A 14914-nucleotide genomic window follows, 5' to 3' on the forward strand; every position below is an offset into this window, starting at 1 on the left:
GTGTTCTGGAGTTCTTGTGACATGGTCGTTGATGATCTATGGGTTACCAGGGCATTTATTGCCGTTCATAGACCTTGATCTACTTTTGAGAACAACTCATGTTTCTGTAAGTTAAGAATGAGATCCTCAGGGGTGGTTTTTGCCTCGTTCAGAGTGGAGAAGTATTCAGTAGTGGATACTGCAAGCCATTAATTAAAATATATTTTTCCTGTTCTGTGACTTGTTGCTAATACCTGCGATTTACTGACAACATAAATCTACGGAACGAGTTTGGAAGAAAAATGACTTTTATCTTCATGTTACATGTCATAAATAAATGAAATTACTGTCTAAAGATTTCAACGCACTCCGTGAATACAGAAAAATAATTATACTCATTATAAAGTTGTAAATAATTCCAAATGCGTATGTTTGTGTAGGAAACAGCTGGATAACAGTTACTCCCTGTGTAAATACGCGTAGATAGAGTGCACATGAAATAAACGTACTGTATGGGCCCGAAAGTTAATTCTGATTAAGCCATCGTCAGTCGCGCAGAGTAAGCATGATGGTACTTACGGAGGAAGAGTAGATGTTGTTGTGACGTAATGAATGGGGGTGATACCGAAGAATGGAAGAAAGTAGATCTTCCCCAGACTTGAGCACCAGTTATTCTACTTCTAAATGTATGGGAGAAGGGAAGTGGGATAATTGGGGTAAATGTTAAAGAACTTCATCTGTGAAGTAATAATCAATTACCAGGTTAGATAGTGCTTGGTATAAAAGGAGATATAAATACCAGTATCATGGGTTTTACAGGTAATTCGTTTGGGTAATTAAGTCAAAAACTGGACAGAGCCTCGGTATGGATTAAGTACGTTATATTCCATGAATAATGTAATTCTGAGATTCACACGGAAATTCCTTATGCAGATTGAACTGGCGTTAACACAGTTTCTCCCTTAAGCTGACAAACGTGTGCCAGAGAATGTAGGATTTCTCTGTGGATTCAGTAGAGAAGTGTATATTGCGACACTACACAATTCATATCCAAGGTTTACAAACCTATTTGGAACTAAATTACAAGATTTGTAGGTTATCTATCCAATCCACATAACCTACTGCAGAGCATTTGCTGTAAACTTATAACTTATGAAAGAGTAGAAACTGAATCCACGATGATGACGATCGAACAAGTTCTTCTCTAACACACACTATGGTGAAAGACAGACATGTCAGTATACCATACAATGTGTTTAAAACCGATCCATTCACAGAAGAATATCATTACATTAATAAATTACTCCAAAGAATGAAAGTCACATTTATTTATGAATATTACGAAATTGATATTTTCAGAACTTTATTTATTTTCGAAGGCATTTGCAGACTTAAATAGAACGTTAATATGAATACATTTTCACTTGCTCATAATATTTGCTACAATTTTCATGCTTTTTCAAGAACGAGACTTTCATTCTGCCATTAAATAAATGTTTTCTTTTGCAATAATTTTCTTAATTAGTTTCAATAGACAGGAAAACTTCAAATTTAGTCTATATATTACCCGGAAACTTCAATGAAATGTAATGTCGTATGGCTTTTAGTGCCGGGATATCCCAGGACGGGTTCGGCTCACCAGGTGCAGGTCTTTCTATTCGACTAATGTCGTGCGCGTTGTGATGAGGATGAAATGATGATGAATACAGCACATACACCCAGCCCCCGTGCCGTTGGAATTAACCAATTAAGGTTAAAATCCCCGACCCGGCCGGGAATTGAACCCAGGACCCTCTGAACCAAAGGCCAGTACGCTGACCGTTCAGCCAACGAGTCGGACAATTATATTGGAGAATTCTTCCCATAAAGAAGGGAGAATTTCATTTCCATTTGAAGCAGTAAGTACATTCTTACATGGACACGTAGGTACTTTTCTAGAAACATACAAGGTGCGATTGAAAATAAACCTACCATCTTCAAAAATCACGTAACATATCAGAACAAATCACATCTTTATCAAATTCACTCCAGATCATTAGCTTTCGATAGAGTTACTTTCTTCTGGAGGTAAATTTTCTTTTCCTTCGTATTCTTTCTTAAATCATTCCGCTTTTGCTGCCCTCGGTGAGCACCGACAGGAAAGTAAAATTGAAGAGGACCTCCGTCTTCTATCTTTTTTCCTTTCCCTTTGAGAGACAGAACCGCCCGTTCTACGGCCGCACAGACCTCTTTTTTGTACTGGCTGTGTTTGCCTTTGATCCCTTTCACGAAAGGTAAATGATGGGGAGTTAGTTTAAGGATGATCTCCAAAGTGATTCCAAGTCGTCTTTTTTTCCCAATTCCGATTTTTTCTTACTCTCCTTTTAACAAGAAGAGTTTACCTGCTATTAACGCTATATCCTCCTTCCATAGCAAATTAGAACAACGTCGTGACGGAGTCGAGAATCAGACGACATGATTTCATTCTTCTAAATTGAAGACACCAGTGATGCTACGCTCTGATAACTGTGAATCTGGTCAAAGATTTTACCTTGCATTTAAGGAAAGAACTTCCTGAAATGAGGATTGATTCTTCAAAAGGCACTATTTTCTTCATAAGAAAATTGTGGATAAAATGCCAGAAACGTATAATTTAAAAAAAGCTGACAAAAATAATTGTATCACTTCAATGTGTTTTCGGAAAAATCTAGAAAGAAGAAGAAATAATCATAGAGTGGAAAAGAGATATCATCCATCCCATTCACAAGAAAGGCTGGATGTAATATACAAGATCCTTTCTAAATTCCTTTTAAACAGGGCAGAGCCACAATTGAACCCACAACTGGGAGGTACAAACACTTTACCTCAAATACATTATGGCATCCCAAAATTCATTGATTTCAAAATTGCATATGATACCATTGATAGAGAATCCTTTTCACAAGTACTGGAGTATCACAAATACGCTTTCGAAAGATAAATAATGGTGAGCTATCAGATTCCTTCGAAATAAGAACGGAAGTATGGCCGAGGGATGGGTTCTCACTGTTGTGATTGAACTGTGCTCTTAAGAAAGTAGTTAGAGAATGGAATAAAGATACAAATAGTGAAATTAGACTGGGCTGAAAAATGAAGAACCTCAAAATCAATTGCATTGCTTGTGCAGATAACATAACCTTGATTACAGAAACGAAGGAGGAAGTAAGGGAGAAAATGTTTAAACTAGAGAAACAAGCAGCTAAAAGAGGTCTTCACATCTCCTTCGAAAACAACAAAATCATGACAAACAACCACATAAATACCTCAAAGTCCAAGAACAAAGGAGTGAAATAGTAAAATAATTCAAATATCTCGGAGAATGGATTAGTTGGAATGCTTTGGAATGCAAAGCAATGCAATCCAGGAAAAATAAACATGAAATGGCCTTCCAATTAACGAAATATACTGTACCGGTTACGACTTGTACATAAGTATTTTTTTGAGCATAAGTTACGTTTATTTACTACGCGTAATGTTCCGAGCGCGTCTGGTTTGTTTACCAGCAGCGAGGACCAACTAGCGAGTGTGTGACGACTGTGAGCTGTGACGTAGCCACAGGGGCTAGCTAGACCGCCCGCTCGTCTCAACACGTGTTACCAGCCTTGACTGGTATTTTCTGGATTCCACGTCACTTGTTCTAGAGAGTTCGATGGATAAAATTTGGAAATTTCTATAATAATTGTGCTAGCGAATCGAGCGATATGTCATCTTGTTTGGGATCACCTAAACGTCCCAATGCTCGAGTTTCAAGCAAATCCATCGAGGGATTCGGGAGATATTCAATCAAACCGTATTATGACGTAGACATCCCGGATTGAATAAAAAGGGGACCTACTGTAGCCTATTCACACAGTCTCAGCTGAGTAGTCAGCGGGGACACTCTTGCTGCTACTATCGTCGTGGAACTCTGTCATTATACAAGTGTAGGAAGACGATTCTTCCAAGTTTTATAAAGTGGACTCATAAGACTTCGAGCGTTGTAGAAATTTTTCTAAGTCTTCGTAATTGAACTTAGAATATTTACAAGTGTTCATTGAATGGACTTGTATTATTTACGTGTCATCGAAGTTGGAATTTTTCTAAGTGTTCACTGAATGGACTTGTATTATTTACGTGTCTTCGAAGTTGGAATTTTTCTAAGTGTTCACTGAATGGACTTGTATTATTTACATGGGTTCGAGACCCGAATTCTTCTAAGTGTTCACTGAATGGACTTGTATTATTTACGTGTCTTCGAAGCTGGAATTTTTCTAAGTGTTCACTGAATGGACTTGTATTATTTACGTGTATTCGAAGTTGGAATTTTTCTAAGTGTTAATTGAATGGACTTGTATTATTTACGTGCCGTCGAGACTGGAACTTTTCTAAGTGTTTGGACTTGTATTATTTACGTGTCTTCGAAGCTGGAATTTTTCTAAGTGTTCACTGAATGGACTTGTATTATTTTCATGTGTTCGAGATCAGAACTTTTCTACGTGATCATTGAATGGACTTGTATTATTTACGAGTATTCGAGATTGGAAATTTTCTAAGTGTTCGTAAAATGGACTTGTGTTATTTACGTGGAATATTTGCGACTGTTGAGGATCCCATCCTTCTAATAGACAGTGATTGATTAACATTGCTAGTGATGAACTTTATTTTTCCAACGGCTCTAAACAAAGTCAGGATTTCACTTGCATTTACTCAAAGACTTGTACATTTGCCAGTGTTGGTTTAAAGGACTTATAAATTTCGTCAGTGGATTTATTTTTGTGGAAGGACTTGTGTTTCCGTCAGTGCTCACTCAAAGACTTTATGAATTTCACCAGTGATTAACTTTAAATATATTCAAACTTCCAAGTGAATGGACTTGTGTTTTCATTCGAGTTTAGGCAAAGACTTGCACCTTCGCCAGTAATGAACTTTGAGTTTAACTATAATTTCACAAGAAGGGACTTGTATTTTTCGTTGCCAAACGTTATTCAGAGACGAAGATTTTCCTAGTGATGAACTCTAAAATTAGTAATACCACTCATATCATTTTAGGAGTGTTGGAAGTCTTGATGTACAATTATAAAGATCTCTGCTTATAAGTTGATCATCCAAGGTGTTCATGGACTCAGTGCTACTAGTGACCTTGGGAACATCAATCCTCTTAGTCTCATTGGGCTGAGGTAGTACATGACTATCTACAACATCGCCTGGATCATCGGGGTTCAACCCGGGCCTCAGAGTTCGAGACATCTCTACTTGCCGTCAATCCAGACAGTCCAGCTGCCTCTGTCTGGAGTATCTGGAGTCCTGGAATCCCTGGAGTCTTCTGGAACGTGCTTCAATCAGCTTGGCTTGGTGAGCTGGAGAACCCAAGCCATACTATTGGAATACGAGGAAGACAGTCCATTTCTACTTAGAGGTGATGTGCAAACTCATGACTTATTTGAATAAACTCTTATACAATCAGAGTCAAAGTTTTTCTGTAGATAGGACCCTACCTCCTGTACCAAGCCCTAGCTACAATTAATCCAGTTTTTCGCCCTGAGAACTCTATTTCATGCTACTTTAAAATTTAATCTAAGAGTCGGGCTCTTTTACTGGTACAATACGTAGAACATGAAATCCTATTCATGGGGGTCCAAAATTAAACACTATAACACAGTGATTAAACCAGAAGCACTAAACGTAGCAGAAACAGTAAACATGAATTCCAGATGGAGAAACTCGAGCTAAAAGAAAATAAGATTTTAAGTAAGATCATAGGAACAAAATTTCGGGGTAATAAGAAAACGGAAAAACTCTCATATACTACGCGAAAACGGGGGAAACAATTTTACGGTCATTTCTCAGAATGAACTCTAATAGATTAATCAAACAAAACTTTGACTTCTTCCGTAACCGCAAAACAAAACCTAACTGAAAAAGAACTAATGGAATTAAAATTTACAGAAAAATCTCTATTCGACCGAACAGCTAAAGTAATAACTAAAGACGAAAATATAAGGTTGCAAGACAGATGTACATTAAAAACCTAAGATATGAGTAAATGAAGATCAGAAAGAATGAAGAAATACTGGGCACACAGAGATATGGTTGATTAAACGTAGCTCAAATAGGATGAAACGAAATAAGAAGGAAAGACGTACGTAACGTACCCATGATTGAACAATTACATATATCTAGACTGGATATCTCATGGCATTACAAGCTGCAAGGCATGTGGACGAAATAGCACCTTTTGAATACACACTCCCCAAATATACATTCCCTATAGTTACAGTGCAATATATATGAAATTTCTGTAGGTACAATGGCTCTGATGAAGAAATCATTAAATATGGAAGAAAAACGCCAAAACGTCGTCACATTTATAAAATCCACAGTTCTATCCCTTCGGGCGGGAAACTCAATGTTGAAAACATCCCAGAAATATGAGCTATGAATTAATAAAGTATACGAATATATAATTAACGAACGTAGGTTTTCGTGGCTCATTGTATTAACATAAAGAAATGAATGAACTGGATTAAAGCCACTATATATACATATATTTATTCAATAATAAAGTCAAGCTTTCTGCCAAATTGCTTTGGCCTTCATCAGGGCATGTGAAGTTTTGCCTCCGACAGTGAGCAAAGAAATTACCCCAAGGAACGTGGAAGTCATGCCCGTACTATCCAAATATACCGGAGAATGGATTAGATGGAATGCTGTGGAATTCAAAGCAATGCAATCCAGGAAAATAAACATGAACTGGCTTCCAATTAACGAAATATACGTACAACATGAAATGCTATTCACGAGCATGAGTTCCACGTTCCTTGGGGTAATTTCTTTGCTCACTGTCGGAGGCAAAACTTGACATGCCCTGATGAAGGCCAATGCAATTTGGCAGAAAGCTTGACTTTATTTTTGAATAAATTTATGTACATATAGTAGCTTTAATCCAGTTCATTTATTTCTTCATGTAAGAATATATACTTTATTTATTCCTAGAAATTGCAATACTTCTCTTAGTCATCACTGGATTAGCAGTTTGCCTTTTTTCTACCGCTACGAGCGCTAATGTGACTAAATGCTGAGTTTTACTTAAGCCATTATAACTCTACTCATTGTAGACATTTTCAATAATAAAAGAAATCTCCTGAGGGTACTGAACCAAGAAACACATTACGCAAAAGATGAGTATAAATAAGTTAATTTGGCTTCCTGATGAATAAAAAAGGAAACGAGGAAAGGAACAAGCGATATTCAGCTGCTTTTCTGGAACTGCATTTACGCCAGAAGTGATTTTTCGAAATTTGCTTTTAGTTTGGTAAAACTATCCAAGACTCACAATTTGTAAACTTTCCAAGTCCTTCAGCCCTTAAACTTTTGGAAGAATTGAAGAAATTCCTTAATTTTACATTTTTCGTAGTATGGAGACCCCGAATTTATCAGTTATGAAATATTTTCTACATTAAAACAAAAGTTGGTCTGTTTTTAATGTCCCATGTGCTACAATTTCTATTTAATAATTCTGAAATTTACTTATTTAGTTTTGGTAAGTTAGCGAAATACGTGTATCATTTTTTACGGTTTTTTTTTCATTAAGTAATTGTACAAGCAGATTTTGTTTGTGAATACGAATAATTTACTTATTTTTCCTAAATTGTACTTTTCCATCACCGTCCGTAGTACAGCAATCGTAGAATTCGAAAATTTCAACCAGTGTTTGTCATCTTTGTATACTAGGTCAGTCTCGTTATCAAACATGTCCGCACATAGAGAAAATGGAGGTTCAAGATGAGAGTAGGCAATGTGTAACAAGACGACTTAGATTAGTAGGCGGGACAATCGATAAGAGCGTGACGAATCGCTGGATAGTCTGGTTTCCGCCTCGGCGATTCGTCACGCAAAGAATGGGAGGGAAACACATTGTCATAGAGGTTTAGTTGGGGATGACATCTGACCCACGGGTGTGGCTGAGAGCGGTATCATGGCGGGAAGGGGTTCCCTCATTACCAGGGGATACCTCAATCGGTCAGGTGTTTCTTTTTTCTTTTGATAGTTAGTTGTAGGGAGTAGAATTTTTAGTTTTAGTAAAGGGTGGTGCAGCTTATGGCCAGCACAACCAAATTAGTTTAAGTTTGGAATAAGTAGTTTTAAGAGAAATATAGTAGAATTTGTTAGTTTAGGGTAGGGTGGCGCAGTCCATGGTATGGGGATCCGCCTGGGCTACGCCACCAAATTAGTTAGGGTATGTAGTTAGTAGTTTTAAGAGACATAGATTATATATTGTTTGCTTAAAGTTTTGTTTTGTTTCTGTGTGTTTTGCTGTCTTTATTGCCTGTAAGCCGATGGTGGATACTAGGGTGGACAATAAAGATATATTCATATTCAGTATCGTTATCTATACGTCTGTATAAATTTACCTGAGAAAAATATTACTCGTTGATATAAAAGTTGTAAATAATATGTAGACAGACTATGAAAGTAAAGATGATAGGCAATGCGTAGTCTAAAGTCAATGATAATAAAATGTCCGTAACACTTGAAAATAGAAGGCTAGCTAATGATGTAGATGATGTTAAGCATGGAACAACGCCCATATCTTTTGGTTCAAGGATATGAAGAAAGCTTTCCGCAGAAGAGGAATGAGTCTTGCCTTACAGCACGATTCCTCTTCATGATGTTACCTTCCCCAGGGACAAAACCACAAGACATGGTATACTTGTCCTCCGAGAGGCAGCACGAGGGAATGGCACAAACGTAGTCAAACACTCATACACACAAAGATGATACACTTTCAGTACACAGAACATGATGTTAAAGACTTGTCACTCCGGGGGGAATGGTACACTGTTGCTACAACCCTTAGATAAACCTGGCATGGCTTCCATTTACTGGTTAGGGGCTGCTCGCATTGATCTTGCCAATATGACCCTGCTTCGACAACTCTTGCTCTCCACACACGGCATCAGGTTTCATGGTCGTTATGCTCTCTTTCTCTTGCCGATACCCTGGTTGTTTGAAGTTTCAGACCTCTTTCGTTTTCTTCTGATTAGTGTTAATAGAGGATGGTTGCCCAGTTGTACCTCCTCTTTAAACGACAACCACGACCACCGAACGATAATCGGAGCAAAAATTTTCTCACTGCTTGAATTAGACGAATATTTGCTACTCTCAAAATTTTCTTATTTAAAATGAAAGCATACACCATATACGTGTCTTTGGCAAAAGGTATTTAAATCAGGATGGTTTCATATTTTCAACAGATGAACAGTCACATCTAAGTACATCACAACTCTATGAAGTGAGATTTCCGGGGGCGTGGCAACTCAGTGGCTTTGCTGCTGGCTCCTACCCGGTAAGCTGAGTTTCGAATCCAATCTATCCTGGGTCGGGATACTCATCCGGATTTAAACCGCTGGCGAAAACAGAAAACGAGCCTGGGTGACTCTAGCCAGAGGGTTAAACAGTATTCACCACCAGTTAAAATACCAGCAGCAGCCCCGAAAGGCCCTGGCCTACCTGCTCAGCCCGAAGGCGTGTAGATTATGAGGTGTCGTGTGGTCAGCACGACGAATCCTGTCGGCCGTTATTCTTGATTTTCTAGACCGGGGCAGCCATCTCACGGTTAGACGGCTCCTCAGTTGTAATCACGTAGGTTGAGTGGACCTCCAACAGCCCTCAGATCCAGGTAAAAGTGCCTGATCTGGCCGGGAGTCAAACCCCGGGTCTCCGGGTAAGAGGCAGGCACGCTACCCCTACACCGCGGGGCCGGCTTCATTGCCACTTACCTACGACAAAAAGTGCAGGACAATTTCCTTTTTCATCATCTGCTTCCTCTTCCAAATGTAAAGCGTAGGTGACAATATCCAATGGACGGAACATGACTTCACAGTGTGAAAAAAAAACACACAATATCGTAATGTCCTTGTGAAGGTCATACAAGGCGCAGCCTTGTAACTCACGCCTCGCATGCGCCTAGTCTTAAAAACCAAGCCATACATGTTTTTCAGAAATATTTCGTTGTTTAATTGTTATTTATAGGAAATGCTCTTTTCCGATTCATCCAACCTTGTTCTGATTTCAGCATGTAGTTTGGTATCACGCAATTGTGAGGTCGAAGTTCAGTGAATATTTTCTAGTAACGAGATACAGACTTAAAGCAGGTAGGTGTAGTGCTCATTGTATGTGTGCGCATGTATCAGACAGAGAGATGAAACAACGCGGGTGGAGGTGGGGGCGTGTTTGTAGTTCGTTACACACATCTTGTTTAATGTGCGGAGAAAATGGAGCAGAATTTAAATGGTCATACATTTCACGTGAAATTTAAGCTCAGATTTTATGCATCCTCCCTCACACCCCTGCATTCCTCTACCCTCTGCAGGGCGGTTGAGTTCATCCCCATTCAAAACCAAAATGTAGGATTACCATATTTAACAGCGTAATGTCAAACAAACAAAATATGGTGTGTTAGGGAACGGAGTGCATACATATCCATATTCAAATAAGGTTATGTGTGGGTATGTATGTGTGTTATAAATCACACGATGCCCTAGGGGGTGTTGGTTCATGCCAGAGAAGGTCTATCAATGTCCGTTTGGCCCTCTCTGTCACACAAGGTGTCAGATATGGAACTTGGGATGGCGCGCCTGTTATGTTTTCATTATAAGCAGAATAACACTTGCATGCTCAATTCAGCACTTGGATAAATTGATTTGCGTGCGATTAAAGCCTGGTCCGACCAATTAACTTCTTTACAGATTATGTTCTTTTGAGTCGTTATTTAGGACGGACTGAGTGTACATGAGCATCTGGGGGTAAAGTGTTGAAGATCATGTATTTCTTGGAAGATGTGAGTCGCAATACCTAAATGCCTAGTTGTCTCTTCTAGTGCAGATCCTCTGCTAAATGTCACTTGTACAATGAAGAAGTAAACAAGAGAATTTTGGATTACTGCGTTCTAATCGATGGCAGTATTTCAAACAAATGCAATACAAAGCGCCATCGAGTTCAAAATGACAAACCTTGTTCTTCCACATTAACCGACCACGCCTTTAACCCTCTGGCTGAGCATTCTGCGTTGAAGGGGAAGTCTCCGTTAATGTATCGAAAATAGAATTCTGCATCTAAAAATATCACTTCAACAATTTGGGGACGGAGAAGTCAGTCTAATTGTACCAGATGTGATGTATGCATTACGTGTTTGTCTCTCTCCCTCTTTACATTAATGCTGAATGCTTTTCTTTCAGATTCACATAGTCCAAACTCCTTATTGGCTAATGGTTTATTCTCATATTTCTTCTTTTATTCCTTCGTTTCACCCTCACCCATTTCTCTGTGTGTTGTTCTTTTCTTAGTGCCCAGGATTTCTTCATTCGTTCTGATCCTCGTTCCCTCTCGTCTTCTGAGATAGTAGGTTTGGTCTTTCATGTACATCTGTCTTGGAACCTTATATTTTAGTCTTTAATTATTATTTTAGCTGTTCAATCGAATGGTGATTTTTGAAATTTTTAATTCAAGGATTTTTTCAGTTTGTTTAAACCTGCTGGGCTCTGTTTTGTGGTTACGGAAGAAGTGAAAGATTTGTTTGCTTAATCTATTAGCGTTAATTCCGAGATGACCGTAAATATGTATCCTCGTTTTTCACGTAGTATCTGAGTTGCTCAATTTTCTTCTTGTTTGTTTCATTATTGATGCATATTATCCTAAAATTTTGGTAATATGATCTTCCTTAAAATGTTAGTTTATGCATCTTGCCACTGAAATTCATGTTTAGTATTTCTGCTGCGTAAAGTGCTTCTGATTTAATCACTGTTTTATAATGTTTTATATTGGACTCCCATGAAAGGGATTTCTTTTTCTATGTGTCTTTTGTTAGTTGGAAGACCAGTTCAAGTTTATTTTTCCTGAATTATTTTGCTTTCCATTCCACAGCATTCAAACTAATCTATTCTCCAAGATATTTGAATTCTTTTACTATTTCAATGTTTCGTTCTTGGACTTAAAGGTATTTATGTGAGTGTCTGTTGTCTGTCATGATTTTGGCTTTTTCGAAGGAGATATGAAGACCTATTTTAGTTACTTGTTTCTCTAGTTCAGGGATTTGCTCCCTTGCTTCCTAAAATGTTTCATAAAGCAAGACCATATCCTCTGCAAGATCAACACAATTGATTTTAAGGTTCTTCTTTTAGCAACCCAGTCAAATCATACCCATTATATTTTTGTACCTTTCTCTAACTACTTTCTCAAGCGCACAGTTGAACAACAACGGTGAGAGAACCTATCGCACTCCCGTTCTTATTTCGAAGGAAACTAATATAATGTATGTTTTAATTTTACTGGATTTGATATCAGTACGAGAAAAATTTCAACTTAAATCCATTTTAACTTTAATTTTATATTTTAATGTTAATTTAAATTTAATATTTTAATATTATAATAATTTACGTAGTATGTTCATAAAACGCTACGCTTTCCAGCCTCAGTGGCATGTAAACTATCAATACATTCAATTCAATACAATTCACTCTACTGGTCATTCATTTGTATGTCACCATTCACTTGTATGTCCTCTTCTTCACTAATATTTTAAATAAAATTCTAAAAAGTTGACCTTCTTAGGTTCTTGGAGAAGCGTGCTTCGATATTCACTTAAACAGGATATATGTTATTGTAGAATTATATTACCACCCGAGAAACACATCAAAATAACACACAACCCATGTGCTACTGTACAGTGTACTGTCAATTAGATTACATGTTACCCGTTGACTCTTAGGAAAACTGAAAAATATAGGAGTAATTTTTCTCGTGGGTAATTTAATACTATTTTGCCAGTAATGCTTTAATATCCAAAGACAACAGTACCTTCACATCCAGTATTACAAAAGAAAGAGTTATAAACAATATCAGTGAATTAAAGGAAATTTGTGGAGGAATAGATCTCGTGCCACTTTTTTCCGGCTTCATGATTGAATAGTCAACGTTCCCTTCTTCGATTCAGCTGGTGTCGAGTTTTATTTTCTGCCAAACCAAGGATTTTAATAACGTCTGGTTAACTGTTCTAGCAGGTAAACTGGGTGTTAACGTTAAGGTTTATTTACATGTTATATACCATCCTGCTAAACACCAGAGAAACACGTAATTGTTGGATACTAAGGGATGTCGTCCTGAAGATCTTCCTGCCGTAAAAGTAGGACAAGTCCCCAAGTTCGAACTACATCGCACCCTCGAGTCCATCAGGATCTGATGGAAGTGGGGGATAAAGAAGAAGAGAAACATCTCTTAGCATTCATGTGTCGATGAGAAACGCTATGTACGATATTCCCATAAATATCTCGACGCAGTTTGAAAGCTCACAAGTTATGAGTCAATATTTATGAAATGAAGTGAGTAGTTACCGTATGACTGTTGCTCATACTTGCCATTTGGATTACAGATTATATTGTTATGGAAATTGACAACTCTTATCTCATTCGGTCTGAGGATGTGGTGCCAAACCAAACCCCATGGCGCAACTGCCGCGAAGGGCCATGGCCTACCAAGTGACCGCCGCTCAGCCCGAAAGCCTGAAGATTACGAGGTCTCGTGTGGTCAGCACAACGAAATCCTTTCAGTCGTTATTATTGGATTTCTAAACCGATGCAACTATCTCACAGTCAGCTAGGTCCTCAGCTGCAAGCACGTAGGCAAAGAGAATCTCGAACAAGCCTTCAGATCCAGGTGAAGCTCTCTGACATGGCCGAGAATCGAACCAGGTCTTCTCTGGATGGGAGACGTACACTTTACCAGTATATCGCGGAGCCGGCTGAGAATCTAGTAGTTTGCCCAATAATTTTCCAATTCTGTTATGTGATGACATATGGCCATAAGCACTTATTTCACTACAAGGATATCTCTTTCTTTTAATTTTCTTGTCGAAAAACTTTTGTTCTTGTTGTTGTTCTTATTCTTATTATTTCTCTGTTTCTTGTGTGTGTCCCATTTGTTGACAGTACCAGTCTACACAATGTCAACACTTTATCTTCTTAAATTATGTTTTAAAATGTAGGACGAAGTTATGTGGCTGATTATAAGTCATCAGTGATTATAAATGAGAACAGTGCAATATATGGTATTGTCCTGTGACGAAGCTTCTTAAACAAATGTGAACTGAGTGACACACTTCAGACTTCCATTTCGACAGTACTCGTTTACAAGTGGTCAATTTACCAAAATTTGTATTTGATTTCCACATTTGGTGTTTAAGTGTCTATTATATTGTCGTTGTGTATTTTAATATGTGTTTTATGTCTTGTGATAATGCATACTGTAAAGGATTTGAATGATTGTACATACATTGTATAACTTACCGAAATTTGGAATTATAATACTAAAGATAACCCTTGGCTGAGTTGAAACAAGTTACTTAAATCGTGAAATGGTCTAAAAGTCTCCTTGTCATTTTACTTGTAGTGTATTAAGAGGTGGATAACCTCATACCTATTCTCCAACTTTTATAGGAACCCTCTATAGCTCCAGATTCTATTACGTTAGAAGCTGATATATTGACGTGTAGCAGAGGTAATGCGACATTCTGATAATTTTAAACAATCTTTCCTTTATTCCTTCTGCACAATGACGCAATGTGGTCGTCACACCTGCCTGCTAATTCGCTAACTTCTATTTGACCAGAAGGAGGTAACTGGAAATCAATTGTAGGGACCACACACGTCCAACAAAGCGAATGACCTCAATGCATAGAGAGAGAGGTATGGAAGAGGGATGAGTAGTCGGGGGGAAAAAAGCGAGTTTTATAGACAGTCCCTCACAATACCACAGACACCCAGTTAAACCACAGTACCGGCCACAATAGACGGATGAAGCACGATTGTCCGTAAACCACGCGCCCACAGACGCCCTCAAATTACTACATTCCATCAGCATCTCCCATCCCCTCACTCACACTCTT

Source organism: Anabrus simplex, chromosome 14 (assembly GCF_040414725.1).
Source record: "Anabrus simplex isolate iqAnaSimp1 chromosome 14, ASM4041472v1, whole genome shotgun sequence".
In the NCBI taxonomy this organism is placed as follows: Eukaryota; Metazoa; Arthropoda; class Insecta; order Orthoptera; family Tettigoniidae; genus Anabrus; species Anabrus simplex.